Here is a 9,247-nt window from a genome sequence, read left to right on the forward strand (position 1 = left end):
ATGAAACAAAAATTATTTGCATAAATATACTTATCAAGATTTATATAACATCAAAATGAATATATATCTTTATTCACAAATTTGTAATCAATAATATATATTTTATCTGCAAAATTACACATCATAATAGCTTCAAATTCTTTCACATAGTACTTATGTAGCTTCAAATTCTTTCACATAGTACTTATGGGCAAGAATGGGTACTTTGTCCATACGGTATTTGAGACATCTTCCAGAAAAAATTATGCTTTTTTATACATATATGTATTTGGAAATAAAATATGTTAAGTTTCAGCGAAGAATTTTTATAAATAGTGTAATTTTGAGTCTTTGCAATTACAGGGAGTGTGTCAGCTGAGGGATTTGTTATACACGTAATTCCTTAGTACACAAAGAATTATTTTGCCAATGTTTGTCAATAGTGTTAGTATTAAATTATTTTTAAGTTGAAGTAATTTTTCTTTGTCATAAATGTTTGATGTACTATCATTATTTGAATTTACATATTTTTTGTATGCATATTTCAGTTTCAAAACATGATACATATGATTCAGAAAAGGTATCATTAGAGTGATATCACATTATGCATATACTGTTCTTGACAACAACAGCCTAACATATAGAGTTTGGACTAGAAAGGTATTATATTAAAAGATAACTTCAGGTGAAACTGTCAACGTTATCATTTGTGAGTGTTCATTTAATTTCTCTGTTTGTCTGTCTTTTACCATTTCAATCTTAAGTATCTGTACAAACAGGAAACCTGTTTTTGAATCTCTCACCTCCAAATGGAAATTCCACCTTAATTCCAATCTGCTCTGATTCCTTCTTAGTTTTCTGCATTTTTTTTCTTTATGTATCACTAGTCATTTTAAAACTTTTTGGGGGGCCAAAATCATCTTTGAAATTTGTGGAAAATTATTCCTTACCTAGCTTCTCAGCAAAATATTATTATATTTAGAATGTCATGTCCAATATTTTAGCAATCCATAATTTCTAGGTATATGAATAAGGTTACAACAAGGGGACAGAAATCACACCATGTATCTGAACAGAAAATAATTTTAACATAAAATAATTAATTGGTAACCAGAGATTAACTAAAGTTTGAGGAAGTTTAGTTAAACAATACAGGAACACGTGTAGAAAGCAGCCACTTAGAAGATGGTTCTATACTTCCCAACTCTTGAGAGCAAGGCTAAGCACTCATCCAGGAAAATGAGGCTACAGTTTCCTGAATGACTGAGCTGTTTGCCGAGGTGCTGCAGGTGAAGTCTGTCAGGAGGGAAATCTACCATTGGGCTATTTGTGAAACTCAGTCACAAGTTGTCCATTGAGGTGCTAGGAAACTTGCTAAGAGTCACCCGTGTGCTACAGCAAATTCATTGAGAAGCTTGATCTCTTGGTGCTGAAACAACTTTCTTAAAGGTATTCAAGACTGGGTCTCTAGCAAACAACTGGCAAAAGATCTTCCCACAAGCAAGCAAACTTCCTCCTGGTAGTCACATCCTTTGATCAAAAGTGTGGGTGTTTCACAACCAGGATGAGAGGTTTCTTCCTCTTTCAGTGATTCTTCCAACACTCTCTCTTGGCAAGGCCTAGCATTTTCCCAGCAGTCAAAGGAAAGATGTTTATCAAGTAGAACTTCAATGTCACAAAGAAGGGAATATAAGTGTGTATTTGGAACATGTAGGCAATCAATGGATAATTGGATCAGCCAACACATTAGGATACCCGGTTTCCACATGCACACTTATAGACTCTTATACATTGTACATATATTTAGACCGAGGATTTTTATGAAAAGGCATGCAATCACTTTTATCACTGAGATTAGCATGTAACTGATTTATGTTTCTGAATGTAATATAAATAACTTCCAATCTTCAAATGTATAACTCATGTGCAAGCATCACGTTCTGTGTGGCTTGAGATCAATTAATTAATTCATTTGGCCATTAAACAAGATTGTCTTGAGTTTCTGCTGTCTTCCTCATACTGTGTGAGTTTCTGGGCACTTAGAAATAAAGAGTACAGATATAAACATTTTCCTCATGGAACTAAGATTTTTAGAGTACTTTCTTGATTTGGTATAATATCAAAAGTCATATGGGAGCATCATTTTATTTCAAATGAAATCATAATATATGTAAGAGATATTTATAAAACATTTAAATTAGATTTAAAATAATTCTTGTTATTTAATTAGGTCTTTTAATGAAAATACCATATCTATATATTTAATACTATGTATTACTTTTTACTTTTTCTTTTATACATGGCAAAATTTTATTTAAAAATCTAACTTTTTATATCATGCCATATAAATTATATATATAACTTCTTTTTCTATCTAGGGCATTAATCTTTAGGCACTCTTTTAAGCTCACATTAATGCTTAAGTAGATATTCTTATTGTATGTTAATTTGTAGTCTATGAGGTCCAAAGAATTCTAAATTGCAAAATAAGCATCGGTCACTAGAGCTTAGATATAAGTTAGTACTGACAGTAAATAATTAGAAAACTATACAAATAAATTTAAACTATAAAAAAAAAAGGCAAAGGACTAAAGGAAAATGAGTAGTGCCACTTTTAAGAGGACTCACAAGGTAACATATGGTAGAGAATATTATTAATTGGAAGACATAGTACATAGGAATTGTCAAAGACTATTTAACTTAATAACACAAACATGGAAGAAAAAATATTAAACCTAAAATTAAAAATGAGAATATTAAAAAGATAAATATGAGAATAGTGATTGTGTGAGCACAAATATTTCAGTTGATATTCCCCTGAATCTCAGTCAACAGCAGTGTTATAGTTTATGCAAATTAGACATAATTTTATAATTATAGTTAGATATGGTTGATTAATCACATGCCACTAGGCAATATTTATTGAGCACCAACGCTATGACAGGCACATTTCCAGATATTTTGAAATAAACATTGGATGAAAAATAAATTACTAGCTTTCTTCCTCTAATGGGGTAGAAGACAAAAATTTAGCAAATAATGACTAATAAATGATTCAGTCATAAAGATGCCAGTAAGAGAATGGGTAGTGATAGATGCCATAGGTTATTTTAGATAACATAATCAATGAGGTCTTCTCTAAGGGCATGGTTATTTTTGCAAGTCCTAAAATAAAGAGGAAATCTCACAAAGATCTGGAAGGAGAATTTCCCCAACAGAAGAAAGAGAGGATGCCAAGACTTGTGGCAGAATCATCACACGTTCAAGAAGCAGCAGAAATGACAGTCCTGTTTGAGCAGGATGTGTGAGAGAAAAGCAGATAAAGAATTAGGTTGGAGAGGCAACTTGGGACCGGATATGAAAGCTTCATGGGCTATGATTTGGAACTCATTCTTTATATAAAACATTGTTGAATTGTGGAGATATAATCTGATTTATATTATGAAAGTATCACTTTGATATTGTAGAGAATCAACTCAAGGAGGAATAGGTATAGAACCAGAGATATGTGGCATAAATCCATTGTAGTGATTTAGAAGGGAGATATTGTTACCTTGGATTATCATCATATCCAAGATAGTGATGGAAAAGATTTATTTCCTCTGCCTTACAGGAACTGCTAGAATTTTGTGATGTGATATTTAAAAGAAAAAAAATTCAAGAATTACTCCAAATTCTCATGGAGCAAATAATTGGATTGAGTTGCTAATTAACAAGGGATAGAACATTTAAGAACAAGTTTGGAAAGCATCAAAATTAAGAAATCTCTTTTAGACCTTGTATTAGTTATTATTGCTGTGTAACATATTACCATAAATGTAGTACCTTAAAACAACATACGTTTATGTTCTCAAAGTTTCAGTGAGGAAAAAATCCAGACACAACTTAGCTTTAGGAAATCTTCCAGAACTGTTATTGCTGGCTGGCACTGAGGTTTGTTTTCATGTGCTGGGAAAGGACCTTCTTCTAATTTCTCATGGGTATGGGCATTATTCAGTTGCTTGTGAATTATCAGATATAAAGCCTCAGCTTTTTACTGTTTCAGCCAGTTGCTACCCCTAATTTCTTGCTGTGTGTGTCTCTGCATATGGTAGCTTTCTTCATCAAAGCTTGCAAGAGGAAACAAAGACAAATTCTACTAGTAAAATGGAAGTTACAATATTATGATACAATCACTCTGCTCATCTCTAAAACAAAGCCCTGCATGCTTACACAATTATTTTAATCACCTTCTCTCCTTGTACCACACTCTTCTAGTGTATACCCCATTCATCTAGAGACAGCTAATATATATTAGCTAGCTTCTGCTGCATAACAAATTAGAACAAGCTTAGAAATATGACAATCACACATTTTTATCTCACAGCTCTGGTGGGTCAGGAATTAAGGCATAGTTTAAGGTATCTCATGAAAGTGCCTTCAAGGTGTCAATCAGAACTTGGGTCTCACTTGAGATGTGAATGGGGAAGAATTTGTTTGCAAGCTTACATGGTTATTGGAAGAATTCATTTCTTTGTGGGAGGTCAACTGACTCAGTTATGTGATGTATTTCCTTGCTAGTGGTCAGCAGGAGCCTATCCTCATTGTCCTGCCATGTGGGTTGCTTCACATGGTGCATTGCTTTATTAAAGCCAATGAAGAAGAGATACCATAGAGCTAATTTGCTAACAAAATAGAAGTTACAGTCTTATATAATACAGTTACAAAAGTGCCATTCCATTACCTTTGCTTTATTTGTTAGAAGCAAATCACAGATACTGACCACAACAGAGTGGAGAATATTATGCAAAAATGTGCATACCAGTATACAGGAAGAATTGGGGAAAATCTTGGAGTCCATTTGTCACATATCTATTGTTCTGATGCCTACTGAATATTTACGTGGCTTTCAGTAGATATTAATCTAAATTCAAAGAGTAAAAAGGGGTTGAAGATAGAAATTTAAGGCATCAGTAAGTAGTATTTACACTAAATCAACTTTAAGAGATGGGAGAGTGTGTGCCTTCATGGAAAAGGGAATAGGAGTGAATCCAGGTTACCACATCATTAGAGGTAAATAAAAATTAGGAGTAAAAGCAAAAGAATCACCTACTAGGAATATACGCAGAGGATCTCAAATCACTCTATGGAAAAGATACCTGCACACATATGCTTATTGCAGCATTATTCACAATAGCAAAAACATGGAATCAACTATGCTGTCCATTGAAAGAGAACTAGATTTTTTAAAATGTGATACATTACATGATGGAATATTATGCAACCATAAAGAAGGACAAAATTATGAACTTTGCAGCAACTCGGGTGAACTTAGAGTCTATACTACTGAGTGATCTATCACAGAAACAAAGGACTGAGTATCACATGTTCTCACTCATAAGTGGACCTTGGACAACTATCATAATACTATAAGAAAGGGATTGGCAGTAATGGGAAACTGCCAGGAGAGGGTGGGACGGGATTGGCAGTAGTGGGAAATTGCCAGGGTGGCAGGGAGGCACAGCTCATCCACAAGGGTACCTGCATAATGAACATTTGTATACCTAGCCCTGAATTATATCCTACATATTTAAAATAAATTTTTTTTTTAAGAAATAAAGCAAAAGGTGTTTTAAAATAAACATCCAGGAAGATGGGAGATGAACAGAAAGCCATGACTTGAATTGAATACAAACATTATTTATAAAAAAAAATCAGAGTAATCATGTCAAATTCTGTTAATAGAACAAGCAATATAAGGGATAAATACTGCCTATTGAACATGAGGGTTATTGGCAACACAAATATTGTTGAGAATAAACATAAACATCTAATTGAATTAAATATGAGAAGGAAGGAAGTAAAAAGCACAGACATAAGCACTTTCTTTAGGAGATTACCCATAAAAAGGAGTTTAGAAGGGACAAAAAAGTTGTGAAGACCAGATTAGGCTTAATTTAAGGTGAAAGATATTACTTCTTAAGTGTGCAATGAAAGATTACCTATTACCTCATTATTTTTATTTGAAATTTTGATTAACATGCAGAAGTTAAAAACAATAAATAACAATTCCTGCATATTCTAAAGGAAAGAGGTAAGCACATCCTGAAATGCTAAAATTGTTCCACTGATCAATATGGAGCTTCAGTTTTCTATATCTTTCTGGCCATAGATGACTATGAATTTATAAGAACATGAGCATTCTAAATCTCATCTTTCATTTCTTCAATCATATTTTCCTAAGGTGGGAATCTTTCAAAGCTCATGTCTAGAAGATAAAAATGAACAGATTCAAAAGTGCTTTGATCTAATATCTTCTTGTTTCATCTTCCTTCATAATTGTTCTACTGCTCCTTCAAAATTTTCCAAGACAATTGATAGTAATGAGGTAAAGAAAATGGAAATATTCTATTTAGCTATATTTAATTCTTTCTTAGCTTACAACTAATCTCTATAAAGGTTGATTTACACATTTCAAATTTCTTATTTTTCATTGAGATGCCATTGACATACATTTTTTAATTCCTCAGAACTTTACACTATCCCTATCTCCCACTCTGGGATATGTCTTTTCCGTGCTAATTTTTGATTTATGAAAGTCTGTGTAGAAAACTTTTCTCCATCACCACACATAATTACTGTGCACTAACAGTTACCCCTACTATAATGGTAGTTTCGAGACCATTTTGGCATGATTTTCTTTGACATCACCTAGCTTGTTCATGAGAAAATTTATGCATTCTAGTTTCATGAAAAAAGACGTAGCTCTGAGAACATCCATAATCTGACATTTCTGAGACTTTGACTCCATAATCTGTGCTGACTCCTGTTTATGGAACCTCATTTTTCTGTGTTTTATTTTTACCAGAAACTTTGGAACTTTTGAAGTTTTGGTTGAAGTTGACTTCCTTCAAGAAAGAATTCTATTTGCTTCTACCTGAAGTTCTAGAAGCATTACCAGACTAGAAATACTTCAAATGAAAGTTTTAGCTTGAGGTTTATTGCTGCTTCCTGGTCACACACAGTGTATATTTGGGCTCCAAGCACACACAGGGGTTGGCTTGTGTTTACAACATTTTCAGTAGACTCATCTTTCCCTGGCCACCCAGCTTCAGCATCCAGATACGTAGTTTCATGTTAATCTTTCTGTGAAAGTTTGTGGTCAAAAAAAAGTCTTTGAAAATGTGTTCGAAGCCGGGCTCAGTGGCTCAGCCTGTAATCTCACGCCTTTGGGAGGCTGAGGTGAGTGGATTGCCTGAGCCCGTGGGTTCGAGACCCACCTGGGCAGGCGAGACCTCATCTCTACAATAAATCAAAAAATTAGCCAGGCATGGAAGCGCGCGCCTGTAATTCCGGCTACTCTGAAGGCTGAGGTGGAAGGATCGCCGGAGCCCAGTAGGTCGAGGCTGCGGTGGCCGGAAGCGGCCACTACACTCCAGTCTGGGAGACAGGGTGAGACTCCAACTCAAAAAAAGAAAAAAAGCAAATGTGTTCACTTTGGATCTTGTGGTCATATTTTGTGGTTATACATTATGGATCTTGTGTGTGGTTTGTATAAAGAAATGAGGGAATTAAAATATAAGTATGACTAAAAACAAAATAACAGAAAGATTAAAAACATTTTAGCATTTATAAAGATTAAAATAAAATGTTTACCCTTATAAATTAAGAAGAGTAAATAAACTATTAAATGATTTATTATATGTTGGCAAAAAATAAAGTTGAATTAATCAAATAATTTAGGGCTCATGTCCATAATAAACTTGCAAGATGCATAGTACAGGGGATCTTTTGTGATTTAGCCTCTGTATAACTTTTTACCCTCATTTCTTTTCTCTAGAAATAGAAAAGGTTTAAAGTTCCCTCAATGCTTTTTTCATCAGCTTTCATTTACTTACTTACATTATTGTATTTGTCATGTTACTTTGTAAATTTGATTACATGTCTTTCTCTCTGCTGTAATGTGAGTCCTTTACTGCCAGAGGGAGGAAAAAATTTTATTACATCTGATAAGGAATTAATAGCCACTATCTATATAAGGAACTCAAGCAAAACTGCAGAAAGAAAATAAATAATTCAATTAAGACTTGAACAAGGAAGCTGAGTAAGATATTTCTTAAAAGAAGACATACAAATGGCTAACAAATACATAAACAATGCTCAACATCACTAATTAATAGGGAAATGATAATTAAAATCACAATGAGACACCACCTCATACCTGTTTGGCCTTGACCAAAAATACTAAAGGTAACAGTTGTTGGTGAAGATGTGGAGAAACAAGAACACTGTTGGTGGAGATGTAAATTAGCTCAGCTATTATGAAAAAACAGTCTAAAGTTTTCTCAAAAAAAACTAAAAACGGAATTACATATGACACAGCAATCTTGTTTCTGCGTGTTTACCCAAAAGATTTGAAATCAGCATGTTGAGAAATGTCTACATTCCCATGTTCATTAAAGAATGAATGGATTAAAAAAATGAAGCATGTATACACAGTGGAATACTACTCAGCCTAAAAGAAAAGAAAAGAAAAGAAAACTGCCGTTTGTGAATACATGAATGTAAATGGTGAGCATTATGCTGAGTGAAATAATCCTAATACAAAAAGACTAATATCACACATTCTCACTTATAGGTGCAATCTAAAATAATTGAACTCTTAGAAGCAGAGAATAGAGTGATGGTTATCAGAGTCTGGGGGATGAGGGGAAAGAGACAGGATAGTCAAAGGGTGTAAAGCTTCAGTTAGCAAGAGTAAGTCTGATGTTCTTAAATCAATTGCCCAGCATAGTGAATGTAACTAATAATTGAGTTGGGTACATTTTAATATCGTTAAGAGAGTAAATTTCTGAAGTTTTTATCATAAAAATGTTAAATATTTGAGATGATGGATATGTTCATTAGTTTAATCTTTCCACATTATATTCAAAATGAGGCAGGATATTCAGTGTAGGTTAGACATAGGTAAATTTCGTGTGGATGGTTTTAAGTTTTAAAATAGAAAAGTGTTCAGGCATCTTTCTTACAGGCATGACCATTCTGCAGGGCTGGAATTTAGACTTGCAAGTCCACCCCACCCCTTCAGCTCATCAAAGAAAAGCCCCTTGAAGGTAAAGAAAAGATAATTAGCCCACCTTTTATCTCATGGATTAACATAATAAATGCTGTAAAGTTTCCTGTCAAAGGAAAAATGTGAGTCAGGAAAAGGCCACACCTCAGCCCATCAAAGGTAGAGAGATGATTACTCTCTCAGGAGCCCACCCTCTTTAGCATGGTTATTATTATG

This window comes from Carlito syrichta, unplaced genomic scaffold, assembly GCF_000164805.1.
Source record: "Carlito syrichta isolate Samal-C Ts95f unplaced genomic scaffold, Tarsius_syrichta-2.0.1 Scaffold303595, whole genome shotgun sequence".
Classification (NCBI taxonomy): Eukaryota; Metazoa; Chordata; class Mammalia; order Primates; family Tarsiidae; genus Carlito; species Carlito syrichta.